The sequence below is a fragment of the Acinonyx jubatus genome, chromosome A3, assembly GCF_027475565.1.
Source record: "Acinonyx jubatus isolate Ajub_Pintada_27869175 chromosome A3, VMU_Ajub_asm_v1.0, whole genome shotgun sequence".
Classification (NCBI taxonomy): domain Eukaryota; kingdom Metazoa; phylum Chordata; class Mammalia; order Carnivora; family Felidae; genus Acinonyx; species Acinonyx jubatus.
This window is the reverse complement of record NC_069388.1, coordinates 105,420,974-105,433,442: the sequence shown is the minus strand read 5'-3', so window position 1 is coordinate 105,433,442 and position 12,469 is coordinate 105,420,974. Positions and strand designations below refer to the sequence as shown.

At 41.5% G+C, this 12,469-nt stretch overlaps 1 protein-coding gene and 1 long non-coding RNA gene across 16 annotated transcripts in view; both read right to left on the bottom strand.

Annotated features, from left to right (window-relative positions):
• The window catches only part of LOC128311270 (uncharacterized), a 133,892-nt gene extending 129,380 nt beyond the window's left edge, over positions 1-4,512 (bottom strand). The window contains exon 1 of the long non-coding RNA XR_008289564.1: positions 3,305-4,512. This is a non-coding gene — a long non-coding RNA (uncharacterized LOC128311270). The remainder of the gene's footprint in view (positions 1-3,304) is intronic.
• The window catches only part of SLC8A1 (solute carrier family 8 member A1), a 390,461-nt gene that overhangs the window by 224,992 nt on the left and 153,000 nt on the right, over positions 1-12,469 (bottom strand). The window lies entirely within an intron of this gene.

The following is a 12,469-nucleotide window of genomic DNA, read 5'->3' as shown; positions in this document are numbered from 1 at the left end:
GCTCATCCATTTCTTGCTAAATTGCCAGCTCAGTGTGGGAGTAGGGAAAACGCAAATTCATCAGGCTAATCAGCCTTATGGGTCTTGAGGGTGGGAAGAAGTCTAACGCCGTTATTTCAGAGGCAGCTTGTCCTCTCTCTGCCTAAAACACGCTGGATCGTTATGTGTGAGTTTCTGTTCTTTTTGCTTAAGGCTTCGATCCCTGCACAGACGCAAATTACCTTGAGAAAGCTCACCCTTTGAGCTATTACCAGCCATTTTAAAACCTACTATGAATTGTTTTATGTGATCCATATGGGAGAGAGAGCTTGAAGGGGGCTGATGCCCTGGAGTAGAAAGCGGTGCAGTGGAGTGCAGGCGAGGAAGCGACCTGGCCTGTTCCCTTGTTTGCTGTGGTACCAGCTTTGCTTCACGTGCTCCCTGGTCCTTTGTGCCTATTTTTTTGGCATATAGAAAAGCGAGATCAGCAATTCATTGGCTCCCTGAAACAGGTTAATTTATCTTCAGGGAGGAGCTCTAACAGCACCAGCTCTAACGGTACCAGCAAGTACCCCTCCCTGGGGTTAGCTTGATTTTCAAATGCACGTCCCCAGTTTGGATGGATATGTAAGAAAAGCCAATGGCAGGGGTAGCAGTTGCCTACTTACCTGGCCTTGACTACCCTGCTAATTAGAACCACAACACCATGACTCATTTAGATTACTCTGGAGTCCAAATCAAGTAACTGAGATGGGAACGCTGGGCATTTATGCAGGTTACTTTATAAAATGAAGGAGAGTCCCTTCTAGGACTTTGATGGTTTTGCAAGGCCCTTCCTTAATTTGCCCTCTATGAATTAAGGATGGTCTCTTTGTTAAAAGTGACAAAAGTGTTTCAATGTTTGCAAAATAGAAAACAAATCAGACTATTGTGTCCTTGAGGTCTTAGGAGATCCCAGAAAATATCAACACACAGTTAAAATATCACACTTCCGGATCTAAACTTCTGGTCCTAGGCTTTGCCACATATTAACATTACGTTCTGGGGAAAGTTTCTTAACTTCTCTGAGTCTGTCTTTTTTATGTATAAAACACAATTAATATCGCCTACCTCTTAAAATTGTTTTTAAGATTACATAAGTGTGTGTGAATGTACTCTTCTAAACTACAAGGTTATTTTTAGAACATTATTAATGTTGGTTTTATGCATGACTTCCATTTCTGACATCCACAGGGCAATAGTGATCGTAGGTCAAATCCCACTGCGTGCACCACCAAGAAAGAGCACAATTCTTATCCTTGAAGTAGATTTACCTGTAAATGAATTCTTCTAAAATTATGTACCCTATCTGCCTAGAGCATGGCCACTGTTTGTGATAGTAAGGAAAAATATTTACAACCTTAGAAAAAGGCAAATGTGAGTTGCACGTCCTTTCAGTGCCATATGAAGGCAGAGACATAATCAAGGGGTATTTAATTATTTAGGGAAAGTGCATTTTGTTGACTCTCTTTATTATTGATGAAAGTCCAAGACTTAGTGAAGTGTCATATTAACCTGTGTTTGGTAGAGATACCAATAATTTTTGTCTAGTGAAGATAACCCCCAAACTTGCAATTTATTGCCCTGTAAGATACATTTTAACCACTTCTGTACCTAATGCAGCAATCTTATTGTAATATTTATTAAATGGACTGTGCAGGCTCAGGTCTTTCAAATGATCTTATCATCTTACTAGATCCTAAGTAATAAATGAGTTGAATGAATTTTTTGACACATAGTCGTTTTATGTATGTAGGTCATGTTTTTAACTTTTGAAAATTGTACTTTCACTGTGATAAAGATATTTTGCTGTTGTGGAGGTAGTTATAGTGGGATTTGGTGGACGGTAGAATATATTCTGATGTTGGGAAAAAGAGCATTAGAATGTGAATGGGAAGAAAGATGGATGGATGGCAAGTTAGGAGTGAAGTTTCTGGAAAACGTAAGTGAAAATGTTAAAATTTGCTTCCTCTCTGTATTTCTCTTGAGGGAGTCAACATGCTGTTATATGGTTTATGGTCAAAAGGTGGGGATCTTGCTTAAAGAGCAGTGCTTTCTAATAACAGGAATATATACGATTACAATTGTACTCGGTGATTCTAAATCCTCACAGAATAAACTTCAATGAACATTATCATCCATTTACACTTTATGTCTGAGGTAGTGGAGACCCAGAGAGTTTTGGGGTCACCAAAAAGACGAGTCCCTGAAAATACAAACAGTACTCAGTGTCCTTGACCCTGTGCTAAGGGTACTAACCACTTCTAAGATTTATCCGTGGGTGAAATGCATCCGCACAGAGGTCCTCATTGCATACACCAAGGGATGGTATGCACGTTTCCAGGCATATCCTGAAATTTCTGCCTAAGCTTGAGCTTTTAAGACTTAAGTTTTTAGGACCTCATTTCAATTTTGAGTAACATGAGGATATTGGGCTAATGCAAATTTCTCACTCCTCTGTGAAATGTTCTATACAAAAAAAACAGGGAAGGCAAAAGACATCTGACGGATTGTGAAACTTGGGAAACACCTCCTTAAAAAGCAAGTCAGGGGGCGCCTGGGTGGCGCAGTCGGTTAAGCGTCCGACTTCAGCCAGGTCACGATCTCGCAGTCCGGGAGTTCGAGCCCCGCGTCGGGCTCTGGGCTGACGGCTCGGAGCCTGGAGCCTGTTTCCGATGCTGTGTCTCCCTCTCTCTCTGCCCCTCCCCCGTTCATGCTCTGTCTCTCTCTGTCCCAAAAATAAATAAACGTTGAAAAAAAAAATTAAAAAAAAAAAAAAGCAAGTCAGAGCAACATATAATTGACCCTCAAAAGAGTTCAGCTGCAAATAAACCTTTTCAAACCTGTTTAGCCATGCACGTCCTCAAACTGGCCATGGGCTGACCCTCCTCTGCCTCACCTTTTCTTGTCCATCACCTGTGAATGTGCCTATGAATGTCACCTATTAACTGAAAACACAAATTTCATGCGGTACTTTAGGAAATTCTGTATTAATCACCTCTCAGGTCACTTGAGCACAAGTACTTATTCAGCACTTAGTACCTGCCAGGCAGGTATCTATTCACCTCAGATATCAACCCACCCCGATCAGGTAAAAATGCACAAGATGTTTAGAATTTTTTGCTATATTCTTTAAAAACATTTTCTTTTAACATTTACTTATTTTTGAACGACAGAGAGAGAAAGAACAGGAGTGGGAGAGGGGCAGAGAGAGAGGGAGACCCAGAATCCGAAGCAGGCTCCAGGCTTTGCGCTGTCAGCCCAGAGCCCGACGCGGGGCTCGAACTCACGGACCGCGAGATCGTGACCTGAGCCGAAGTCGGACGCTTAACCGACTGAGCCACCCAGGTGCCCCTTGCTATAATGTTTTACGGTGTCAAGGACTGAGTCTATGCCAACATAGGCGAGGTAAGATGCATTGAAGGGAAGGATTCAGTGCAAATTGGTAACAGTTTCTATCCAACCCTCCCTTGCTCCCCAGTGACAAAAAAGTAAAGGGACAAGAAACCAGATCACTCCAGGTGTGTCCTACAAACATTTCATAGTGGTTCTGGCTCTGAGAAAGTTCATCTTTGAATAAGACGCCCAGATTCGCTATTTGTTTTAATGTAAACTATTAGGAAAACGTCTGGGAGGAATGCCCTCAAAAAAAGCATTTGTTGAGAGTAAGCCGTCTAGTGAAGCAGTATTTAAATTCGATGAGCAGAAAGAAACCCCAAAACCTCAGGTCTCCTAGTAGTAGCCTTAGTCTTGGCCCATCTAGCCCAATGTACACAAATCTGAAATCTTGCGGCGGGGACCTGCCAGGAAACTCTTGTTCAGAACTGGGCGAAGGTCGTGTACCTAGCGGGACCTAGATTCCCAGACCGATGCCAAGAAATCTTGAGCCTGACGCTCAAAAGTAAGTATTGAAGACAATAATGAGTGTGTGAGATCCCAGGGCACATATACAGGCTTCCCCCCCCCCGTCTCTCTCTTGCCCTGACACCCACGTTAAGAACCAATCATCACAGGCCAGGAGGAGCACACGGTCGAGAGCTCTGGGAGTCACCTTCAGTGTTTTGTCCGTCTGGTTTCAAAATGGGCAAGCCGTGGATTTTCACCTCTTACAATTGGTTCAACTGGAGTAGTCCAGGCTTGGAAGGCAAAGCTTTTCTAATATTTGCTCCTCCAGAGTCAAGGCTCTGTCTTCATTTTGCAGTGGGTGCTCATGTGTCGTGGTGATGAGACTGAACATTAGACATTTAATATTTCCTCTCCTTGCAATGCAAGCAGATACACGCACAGGAAAAAGCATGCACTCTGGGTCCTGCTACCCTTCCCAGATCCCTATTTCCTGTCACATGCTTGAAAAGGAATCAACACCCCTGCCTCGTCAATAACCACATAGGTTTTTAAAAATAAACACACTTGTGGGGCACCTGGGTGACTCAGTTAGTTAAGCCTTCAACTCCTGATGTCAGATCAGGTCATGATCTCGAAGTCTGTGGAATTGAGCCCGCGTCACACTCTGCCGACAACAAGGAGGCTGCTTGGAAATCTCTCTCACTCTCTCTCTCTGCCCCTCCCCTGCTCTTTTTCTCTCTTTCTAAATAAATAAATAAATAAACATAAAAGAATTAAAAACAATAAACAAGCTGTTTAAAACATTTGATTTCTTTCTTTACTTATTTATTTATTTATTGTAGAAAGAAAGAGAGTGTGAGCAGGGGAGAGGGGCAGAATCTTAAGCAGTCCACACGCTCAGCCCAGAGCCCGACGTGGGGCTCAATCCCACAACCTTAGGATCATGACCTGAGCCAAAATCAAGAGTCGAACACTCAACTGACCGAGCCACCCAAGCGCAACCCCCCCCCAAATAAAGATGTTTAAAAAATGTTGGGGGTGCTTCATAAATTATATTTCCATTTACCTGCAAAGGAAATTGGAGTGATGGGGAAGAAAACATGTGTGTATCTTAATTATGTAGGAAAGTAGTCAAAAGATTACTGTGAGCCCAAAGAGAATGTCCGAGGAAAAAATACACTTAAGAACAAGAAAGATGGTTCCCTTCAACTCTGGCAGGGGCAGGGCCACTGATTTATTCCCAGAGTCATTGGTCTATGAATAGAAGAAAGAAACAAGGCAAATTTGTGTCTGAGTATCCCCAACTCTGAACCAACATGCTTTACAATGACCAGCAAATCTGCATTTTGAGAATGACAAATTTTCTTGTGGTTTCTCAACTGTAATCTTCAATACTAACAAAAGCTGGCATGAGACTCTGAATCTGTTCATTTCTTGGGAAACTTGGCTATATATCTCTATTTGTGGGGTTGCCGTAGTTCCGCTCAAACAGTGAGTGATAGATGGAGTGACGAGACAGCTAAGCCTTCCCTTTCTCGTGCTGTTCTTTCATTGGATTTGGGATGGGCAGTTTCTTGCCCCATCATGAAACTCACTGCACCCCAGGCTCGAGTGGATCGACATCGCAGGGGACTTGTTAGAAATACAAATCAAGGGCTCTACCTTCCATGAACCAGAATCTCTGAAAGTGGGGACCAGCACTCAGTGTTGCAACAAGTCTGCTTTGCGGTCAAAGGGCCACAGCCTGCCATGAGTTAGTGTGACCCTTTCTGGGAAAGGGGGCAAGTTTGAGTCAGTGTTTTATTCTCTTCCCCCGGAACTCTTGCTGTGATGGAATTTCGAAGTCTGGCCTTTCAAGTGCAGTCCCCAAAATGGAATGCGGCACACAGGAAGGCAGAGAGGGGAACGAGTCTGAGAGCCAAACAGAGAAGAATGACCTGTATGGCTAAGTTGTTTTGTCTGCATCCTGTCTAAAGGCACCAAGATTTACAGAGAATAAACTAAGGGAAGGGGGAAAAGAAATTGGAGCTCAATGATCTTTCCAGTTTGGAGTCATTTTATTTATGTATTATGTATTTTTACACTTACTTATTTATTTTTGAGGCACAGAGAGAGACACAGCACAAGTGGGGGATGGGCAGAGAGAGAGGGAGACAGAATCTGAAGCAGGCTCCAGGCTCCGAGCTGTCAGTACAGAGCCCGACGTGGGGCTCGAACTCACAAACCGCAAGATCGTGACCTGAGCTGAAGTCGGACGCTCAACTGACTGAGCCACCCAGGCACCCCTTTTTTTGGGAATCATTTTAAATTGAGCAGTAATCTGAGCAGATCTTCAGCCATTATGTGTGTTCCACTGAATTTCAGGCTGGCTTTTCCTCCCCTGAGTAATCAGCCCACACACAGGCAGGTGAAAAGGTAGAAAAAAATGCTTATTTCATTTTCCATTTCACACATCTCCTTCTGTATACACATCGACATATAGCACTTGTCAAGAACACCTTCCACAACATCAAGGTAATAGAATTTTAGATAGACTTTGGGTAGTTTTCTGTGCCTGGGTTCAAATTCTGTCTCTGCGGTTTACTGGCTATTTGAAATGTGGCAACTAACCTACTCTCTGTAGGACTCATTCATTTATTGATTTATTCACTCAACAATGATGCTTTGAGTGGCTACTATGTACCCAAAGTTGTTACATACATACAGAATGCATACACAGAGAATAAGAACGATGCTCTAATCTCATAAAACAAACATTCCAAAAGAAGACATAAAAAAAAAAACCCAATCAAATAATAACATACATGAAATAATACCAATGCTACAAATAAAAATAAAACAGCATAGTGGAGATAGAAAATGAGTGTTAGTGAAGGTGCCATTTTAAACATAATAGGTAGTAGGGGTTGCTGGGTGGCTCAGTCGGTTAGGCATCAGCTTCTTGGTTTCAGCTCAGGTCACGGTCTCACGGTTAGTGAGTTCGAGCCCCACGTTGGGCTTTGCGCTGGCAATGTGGAGCCTGCTTGGGATTCTCTCTCCTTGTCTCTCTCTGCCCCTCCTCACCTCTCTCTCTCTGCCTTTCCTCTGCCCTCTCTCTCTCACTAATAAATAAATAAACTTAAAAAAATAAACATAATGGGTAGCAAAAGCCTCTTTGATATTTGAGCAGAGAGCTGAATAAAATGAGAGACAGGACACTGTATGGAGAAAACTTTTTTTTTTATTTTTTTTAATGTTTTTATTTTTGAAGGAGAGAGAGAGACAGAGCATGAGCGGGGGAGGAGCAGAGAGAGAGGGAGACACAGAATTCAAAGCAGGCTCCAGTCTCTAAGCTGTACGCACAGAGCCTGATGCGGGGCTCGAACTCACAAACTATGAGATCATGACCTGAACTGAAGTCAGATGCTTAACTGACTGAGCCACCCAGGAGCCCCTGGAGAAAGAACTTTTTTGAAGAGAATAGTAAGTGCAAAGGTCCTGAGGCAGAAATGAGTTTGGAGTTGTTGGGAAATCAAGAAGGTATGGTGGCCACGAGGCATAAGGAAGGACAAGAGTAGAGCTAGACCACATGCAGCCTGTAGCTAATGGTGTGGACTCTCATGCATGTGTGATAAGGACACTTAAAACTTAAGATCCACCCTCTTAGCAAATCTTTAAGTACACGATCCACTATTGTTAACTAAAGGCATCATACTACACAGTAGATACGCAGGATTTATTCATCTTGCAAAATTGAAACTCTGTACCCTTTTACTAATCCCTCTCCTATTTCCCTTCCCTCCATTCTCTGGCAACCAGCATTTTCTCTCTGCTTCTATGAGTCTGACTACTTTGGAGTCCTCATATATGTGGTATCAGGTAGTATCTGTCTGAGGTCTGGCTTACTATTTTTTTTAAGTGTGCTAGAAACACATTGGAGGTATTTAAGCAAGAGAATGCTAGGGTCTGGCTTAGACTTCAATGGATCATTCCAGGGGTGCCTGGGTGGCTCAGTTGGTGAAGCGTCTGACTCTTGATTTCAGCTCAGGTCACGATCTCACAGGTGTGAGTTCAAGTCCAGCATCGGGCTGTGGAGTCTGCTTGGGATTCCATCTCTCCCTCCCTTAGCCCCTCCCCCCTCAAAAAAATCATTTCTAAAGGATCATTCCAGCTGCTGTGTAAGAATTCTCTGTGCCGCTAACAGGAGTGGATCACACGCGAGAAAAGAATCAGGGAGACTGGAGAGAGACAGTGTTGTCTTGGACAAGCTGTAGACATGATGAGAGATGAATAGGTAGGACGTTTTTCTGTAGGAGGAGCTAACCAATCCACCGATAAAACAAACCAGGGACAGCTGCCAGGTTTCTGCGCTGAAGAACTAGGTAAATGGTCATCGTGTTTGGTGAAATCAGGCAGCCAGACAGAGGAGCAGGTTTGAGCAAGGAGAAGAATGTAAATCAAGAGTTGCTTTGGATGGGTTAAATTTGAGATACCTATTTCCTAATCTTTAGCTATATAGTAGACACGTCCTGGAGTGTGCAGAGCGTGAAATGGACATAACACACATCCACGTGAAACCCTTACGGTGGGGTAAGGCATGTAAGAAACATGCAGTAAATCAATAGTAAGGAGACACGTAGTATCTCAGTCATTCAAGGGAAACTGGAGTGTTATCTTCTCAGGCTGGAAGATCATTTAAGAATCATGTGACTGTGGGGTTGGCACCTGGGTGGCTCAGTCGGTTAAGTGTCCGACTTTGGCTCAGGTCACGATCTCACGGTTCATGGGTTCGGGCCCCGCATCGGGCTCTATGCTGAGAGCTCAGAGCTTGGAACCTGCTTCGGGTTCTGTGTCTGCCTCTCTCTCTGCCCCTCCTCCACTCATCTCTGTCTGTCTGTCTCTCTCTCAGAAGTAAATAAACATTCAAAAAATGATAACAAAAATAATCATGTGACTGGGTGGTGAGCTTGCGATAAATGGTAAACCAGTGTTATTTCAACACTTCTTAGAGTACAGAAAACCACACCTCATGCTTCTAACCTGTAAATTTAAGCACATGAAAGGCAGAATCTTTTTGAGAATCTCCTCTCCAAGCTTTCTCCTACCCCAGACACCCTTTTAAACATACTATCAAAGAAGTCAGCATGGAACAATGGGGACCAGCCATGGTTCTGAGCCAGACAACTTGGGCTCAGTGTCTCACTTCACCTTTCGCTATATATGTGACATCAAAGAAGTTACTTATTTAACCTCCTGACCCTTAGTTTCCTTCTCTGTAAACAGGTAGAACACCCACAGCACAGACCTCTTGGAAACATTCAGTGAGAAAACATGCCATTTTCCCTGAGTGATACCAACATTTTCTTTTAGCTGTGTAGATCATCTACTAGTTTAATTACTAGGTAATTAAACTCTGTACTAACAATTTTTAAATAAAGGAAACCAAATACTTTCAAAATATTCTACATTGCATTCACTTATGACTCCTGAAAAAGAGGTCAAACTTTATTGGCCAGAAGAGAGATATTTATTTAGTCCCCACTTACTTATCTCTTTGGCTGTTCCTTTCTTTATTTTAGAAGACATCACTAAATAAATGCATCCATTCATTGCCTATGGTGTCTTTTGATGTGCAGTCAAGCACAGCAGCCTTGTTTTAAAAGGGAGAAACAGCAGTGAAATCGGAGATAAGAATACACACTTTATGTTAGATACAAAAGAGGATGCTTCAAGAGTTAGTAGTACAGGATACTGAAAGGAAATAATACACAATTAAGGAATTTTGTCTTTTTATATGGCATTCTATCCCATGTAGATTTGTTAGTAAGGAGATTTTAGCACCTCCCTCCCCTATCATATATGCTTAGTGAAATAAAAGTTATTAAGTTTCTTCTATAAAGCAGGCTACTAGGGGCTTTCATAGATCACCTTCTTTATTCTTAATGACACAATAATTTATTATTTTTATCCCCATTTTACATATTTGCAAACAGGCTAAGAATCAGCAAATGAGAAAATCAACACAGATATAAGTGTCTAACCCTGAGTTTAAACCAAAATTTCTCTATGTCTAAAGCCCATGTATTTTCACCTTTACACCAACCACATCCTGAATAATAAAGATAAAAAAATGAAATAAAACAATGGCTTACTGTCCATGTGTTCTGTGTGTTCTAAAAAGGCACATTCAGGGGCGCCTGGGTGGCTCAGTCGGTTGAGCGTCCGACTTCGCTCAGGTCACGATCTCACGGTCCGTGAGTTCGAGCCCCGCATCAGGCTCTGTGCTGACAGCTTGGAGCCTGGAGCCTGCTTCGGATTCTGTGTCTCCCTCTCTCTCTTCCCCTCCCCTGCTCATGCTCTGTCTCTCTCTGTCTCAAAAATAAATAAAAACATTTAAAAAAATAAAATAAAAAGGCACATTCAAATTTATAAGTAATCTGAATTAGAATTTTTAAAATGTAATCTAAGGTTGTAAAAAATAAGCTATATTTGCTCCAATGCTTGCATATCTACTGAAAGAAGAAGGTCAGTAATTTGGCATACATTTTATGTATGTATTATTATCTTAAGCTTAATATATCTCTTGTACAAAACTGGAAGATGTTATAAATTATAAGGGCATAAGAACTAATCTTTGGATGATAAGTATAAACTACCATTTTTTGAATACCCGTAATGAGCCAGACTCTCTGGTAGATACTTTATATAAATATAATAACCTCTCATCCTCAAAATACACCTGTAAAGAAGATAATTATTACTGCTGCCATTTTATAGTTGATGAAATTGGGACTTCTAGAGATATGTGACCTGTCACAGCACCCAAGTAAAGCATTATTACTGGATTTTGCTGAGAATGAAACTCCCCACTGGACTTTGTATTGCATTTTACAATATTTGCATGTTAGTTAATTATGTCAGGGGTCATGTCGTACACACTTTAGAAGGCAGAGACTGTGCCTGAATTATATTTCTGTACATGCGGGCATCCAAACTCTGAGGATACGTGTTTCATCCAAACTATATGAAGACAGTGTTTGCAGTGGGAAGTCCTAAAGGAGGGAAGGATATACCAGTCACAGAGGCTCTAACACAGCACTTCCCCCTCCAAGGTGGCTTCCTGGCTGCCCAGGACATATCTTCTGAGATGCTTCAGTGCCCTAATCTCCATTCGAGAGTCTGTTCCTAGCAATACATTAGATCTGAGACCAGCCTACTGAGTATTGCATTCAACAAAGAGCCAGAAGACCTGTATTTTAGTCCAGTTTCCACCCAAGACAGACTAAACACTCACAAACAACTCTCTGCATATGCTAAAATCTGCCCCTTTGTCATTAAATTTGAGAAAGACAAGGCTGGGGGTTGGCGTGGGGGGAGATGGTGTTTGATGGAGACAGTGAGGAACTCTATGTATTACAGTTAATGGATTAGCTTGCCTGAGTATTTGAGATTGTGCAGATTATCCAAAAGAAAGATTCAAACCAACAAATCCAAGGGACTCCCCTGTGATCCAAAGGCAATGTACAACAAATACAAATTAACGGGTTTTCAGAAGACTCTCTCATACTGTGCAAAATACGTACATATATTTATAAAAAATTCAACTCTTATCCAAAAGAAGCAAAAAGCCAATATAAGGAAAATGGAGAGGTTTTTTAAAAGGCCATTGCTTATGTCAATCTAACGAATAATTAACCTAGCAACTGTGACAAGGTAATCCTTCAGGAATGAATTAGATAAGTGGTTTTATGTGCTTGGTTTGCTTTTTGTTGTTGTTGTCATTTTTGTTGTTATTGTTGTTGTTTTTAAATTTAATCAGAGGAATTTAGAAAAGAAACTTGCAGTTGTATTAAAGTTTGGAGCCAATGTATCCTGTGAACAATTCAATTTAAGAACATACTCAATTAGGGAATTAAAGTAGCAGGAGCTAAACTTAGGCCAGAAAATTAAGATTATTATCTCTGAAATAATATTTTCCAAAGCTAAGAATAATCCATGATGTTTATCGTGGAGCATTAGATTTCAATGAATATCTCAAATGGCTACCATATGTGTTCCCGTGCTGTTCCTTCCATTGTGGAATGGACATTTCTATTTGGTATCCAAAAGCTGGTAAGTTCTCTTTCTACAATCTCTGGGAATTCAAAGAAGCCTGTGAGTCATCAGAATTCATCATCACAAATAGGCATGGCATCTAATTTCCTACACAGATTATAACACACAACTTTGGTCTCTATGAATCTGGATGCAGTGTTGGCTATGGGCAAAGAATGACTTAAGCGACCTTCCTGATAACGGTCACATTTTAGTCAGAAAACAATTAATTTTTTCATATAACTTGATTAACTTAAAAAGTAGACTACTGCTTTAAATTAATACCAGGGTGCTAAGTTACTAAAAATAGGCACTGATGTTTGTCCCTTGGACCCAGGTGGGCTAGTCCCTACTCTCCAGTCACGTCTATACAAGTAAGAGTCTTCCAAGTCTTTGTAGCTTATCTGGTGTATCTATGAAAAATCAGGGAGGGTGTTAAAAGCTGGAAGGGTGTAAAACTCATTTACGGAAAGTCCACACCCCACCTTATTTTTAATGTCCTTATCTTTGATTCTCAAAAGGGGTGGAGATT